Raw genomic sequence first — 4,369 nt, 5'->3', positions numbered from 1 at the left:
TTTTGAAGTTGGTATTTTATGTAATTATTGTTTTAGGCTTGGAGATAAATATATATTACAGTGAACTTTTGGAGCCGTAAAAATTTGAAAACCAACCCGATATTTTCGGTTCCGGAAGAAAATAGTGCAAAATCCGGAATATTTTTTCTTTTCCGATTCCGGTTTAAGGAAAAGTCAGCATTTTGGAACCGGTTTCAAGCCTAACTCTAATTATGATATTTGTGTATAAATATTGAATTTAATTTGAAAATTTGGTATTTTTTTAGATCCGTCACTGTTGAAAATCCAGAAAATTCATATCTAATGTGCGCTAGGAAGTTTAAATCCAAAATAATTACATATAACATGGCCAAACAGTACGTCCCAAATGACACTGTAGATACAGATGCAGCATGGCCATATGGAGAAACGTTCTTTCACCGTCCAAACGGAAGATTTTGCGATGGCCGTATAGTGCCGGACTTCATCGGTAAGCTAGACAAGCCAACTATGTATTATATATGCAATCGTACGTGTTTATAAAACAGGTTTTTTAGCTAGAAATTATGTGGCTACTCATTGCTAAATGATGCATTCAGTTCAATATTTACAATGAAACAATGCTACTTTAATTTGCAGCCAAGTTCGCAAACTTGCCTATGCTGCCACCCTACCTGCAACCAGAACGACAAAACTTTACTCAAGGAGCCAGCTTTGCTTCAGCTGGAGCTGAAGTATTTCAGACACGGGAATTGTAAAACTGTGATCGATCTTTACTCTTCATTTGCAAACTAACTAAGTTTAATAATTTGTCGCTGAACATTTGGCTCCGGCCAGCGCCTGATCTAATTCAGTTTCTACTCTATTCTTTGTCGCTCTGCTCCAGATAAACCTTCCAGTACAATTGAGCTATTTTAAGAATGTGACGGAATTGTTGCAAGAGCAACTCGGTGATGAAGAGGCCAAGAAGTTGCTGGCGCTGTGTACTTGATTAGCATTGCAGGCAGTGACTATTTCACCTTTTACGGCATATACCAAGAAAACGCCACCGAAGCCATTCAGCAGGAATTCATAGGAATTGTGATTGGCAACTTGACCACTGTTCTCCAAGTAAATTAATTAGGCTTAAATCGGCCATTATTTTCCTTTTCTAGTTCAGGAATGAACCTTAACATTTGAGGGTACCGTGCTACTTTTTTTTTTGGGTACAGACTGTGCTACTATTTAGTTGATCAAGTACTTAATTTACGTATTATTTGTAGGGAATATACGACTTAGGAGGAAAGAAATTCGCATTCCAAAATGTTGGACCTCTTGGGTTCTCACCTCACGCAAAACAAGAATACGACACTTAACTTATTATCTAGGATGCATGGAATCGGATGCGGGTACGTAAGCGTTTGGAAACGCGGAAGCGGTTTTCTTCAAAAATTAAGGAAGTGAGTGCGTTTTGGAAGCGTCAAAATAATAAATATTATATACTATTTTTATTTTTTATTTTTACATTATTTTATCTAGTTTTAAAATAACTTGATAACTATTAATAATTTTTCTTATAAACTATGATTATCCTTGGTTATAGCAATATTAAAGCTTCCTTTCAAAATTCAAACAAAAGAATGTCAAGTATAGTGTAAAGGTGTTGGACACGTGCAAGTGAAAGAGACATCACTAGATGAAATTGAATAAAAAAAAGTTTTGTCTTCTCTCTGTCTCGTCTAGATTTTCTTCATATCTCTCACCAGTTCTTTCTCTTTTCTCTGACACATATTAGATCAATTGATGATATTCATCTTTAACCGCTTGAAAAAATTGAAAGAAGATGAGACGACAAGAAAGAGACTCAAGACATTGATTGATGAAATAGAGGAAGCGAAGGAATCGCGCTTCTAATTTTGAAACCAACGCTTCCACCGCGTTTTCAATTAGGAAGCCAACGCTTCCACCGCGTTTCCAATTAGGAAGTCAACGCTTCCGCCGCGCTTCTAATTAGGAAGCCAACGCTTCCACCGCGCTCTCAAACCCTCCTTTTTTGGAATCGCGCTTCCGTCACGCTTCCGCTTCCGAATGGAAATCGGTCGTCAAGACAAGGTTCCGTGCTATTGCGTTAAAGGGCTCCAGAGTCTGGCGAGGCAGCACAACAAAACTCTAGCCACTCCTCAAAGAACTCGAGAGCCAACTACTGGGATTCAGATACTCAATATTCGAGTACTATGATGCTCTTGGCGACCGAGTAATTAACCCCACTAAATACGGTATGTTAGCTGATTAAGCACTATGTAAATGATCAGTGTCAATTTTTGATCGATTATCCGTAATATATATGCATTAATTCTAATTAGTTGCATAATTTGTGAAGGCTTTAAGGATGGAAGAGATGGGTGCTGCGGTAGAGGGGCATACAGAGGATCCGATTGCGGCGGATACAATGGAACAGTGCCATATGAGCTATGCAGTAATCCTGGAGATAGTCTGTGGTTTGATGGCGGTCATACAACTGAAAGGGCAAATCTGCAGTTAGCGGAGCTGATATGGAGTGGAACGCCAAATGTGACATGGCCTTACAATGTTCAAACAGCTTTTTGAACAAGACTGATTCTGATCGAGGGTTCAGGGTTGGAGTTTCTTCTTTTTTATCTTACTGGTTTCTTTTATTTTGTGTGGGTGGCTTTTTGTATTTTTGGTGAGGAGGTCTAAACGTGTTCTTTGCCTTTTGATAAATTATATCATATTGAAGTGTTGAGAATTTAAAACTCAAGTAAGAAAATATAAAGCCTACATCACTGCTTATATACTTAAAGAGTTACAATTGGCTTGTCAACGACTATTATATATACAATGCACTTATACGCAGATCAAAGCTCCAGTTAACTATGTTGATTTCAATTTGTGTGGATATTTGATAGTCAATTTAACAAAATGAAAACATTATTTGAGGAGTAGGTATTGCGTGCTTCATGTCTTAAACAAGAGATTATGTCTCATGCACCCCCCCCCCTAACAGTAAATAGGACATTTGTTTTTCATACCCCTACTCGATTTTTCTGCAACCACAAAGTTTCTCCTCAAAGGCCTAGAGTTTCTCCTCAATGTTTCAATCTGAGTTTCTCTTTACAACTGCCTGAGGCTCAAAGAGTCAAAGGTGTATTGATATGGAATTGAGTTATATTACTCAGTTTAACCCAAAAAAAAGAGAGTTATGCTACTCAAAACCAAAAAAAAAAAAAAGAGATGCTACAATGAGTCTGTTAATATGCATAATGGATCTACAAAATTGGAACAAATTCTTAATCAATTCCAGTCTGTTGCGAGTACAAAATCCAGGAGTCTTGTTCATGCAGTTTGTATTCAACCTTTGGTCTGTTTAATCTATACATAAACCGGGATTAAGGTCAAATGCCAGTGGTGTGCCGACCTATGACTCTCCAAAACTTAAGTTAGATTCCGGGGGACTTAAGTTCGTAGGTTAAAGATTTGGAAGAAGTTACCATTTTTATGAGGTTTATGGTTGCTTTTATATGCGCATTGGGAGAAGTGATTCTTCATTTTCCCAATGTGGGATAGTGTGCCCGCATGGTGCTTTGGCGAGCTATTTGGGTTTTGTTGGCGGCAGCGCCTGAGCTAGGGAGGCGTGGCCTACCCTGCTGGCTCAGTGTCTCATCTTGTTGGGTTAACTCTGGTCGGCCTGGCGGCCGGAATGAGAGGGAATCCAGCCAGGAATAGCCCCGTCCAGGGGGAGGTGTTGACACAATCAAAGCGCAATCTTACATTTTGGGCTTCTGATCTTGAGACTTGTTTCCTCTAAGGTTGGTTCGTCTTATAGCCTGGATGGCTAGATGTCCTCTCTGAGTCTCTGTAAGCGTTTTGCCTGCTTTAGGTTATTATTCAACTTCTTTCGATAGAGAATAACATACATGTTGTAGGGAAAATAGAATGTTTTACTCATCTCATTGATAATCTCATTTATATGGGGGTCATGATTACAATAGAAGTAAATAGTAATTACAATGGTAATTAAGGCTACATAATAGTGATTGATCCGTTATGTCCGTTAATCATAAACATCATTAACTCATTCCTTTTATTTACTCTAACGAAGGCTCACTAATAGTGTTTTCCTTCAACACTCCCCCGTGTGCCGAGTTGAAGATATAATGGTGTATAAAGTGTTGCCTCATTAAAAACCTTGCCAAGTAACAAAACCCAATGGGAGAAAATAAAACCTTGGTTGAAGGGGAAAAGAGCACAACACACCTATTACATTTTAGATTAAAATATATGTGTTAGACTCCCCCTGATGTCTGCACCTCCCTCTGAACTTTACATTAATCGTGGAAGCTTTGATAACTTTTGCATATTTACTTTAAGCACATCTGGTGACAATGTAGAT

The 4,369-nt window shown here is 38.4% G+C and overlaps 1 pseudogene; it reads left to right on the top strand.

The window, feature by feature from the left end:
* Positions 1 to 345: 345 nt before the first annotated feature.
* LOC126797194 (GDSL esterase/lipase 1-like) lies at positions 346 to 2,565 on the top strand (annotated as a pseudogene).
* Positions 2,566 to 4,369: the final 1,804 nt, after the last annotated feature.

Source organism: Argentina anserina, chromosome 6, assembly GCF_933775445.1.
Source record: "Argentina anserina chromosome 6, drPotAnse1.1, whole genome shotgun sequence".
In the NCBI taxonomy this organism is placed as follows: domain Eukaryota; kingdom Viridiplantae; phylum Streptophyta; class Magnoliopsida; order Rosales; family Rosaceae; genus Argentina; species Argentina anserina.
Note: the sequence above shows the minus strand (reverse complement) of the source record. Positions and strands in the feature narration are given on the sequence as shown.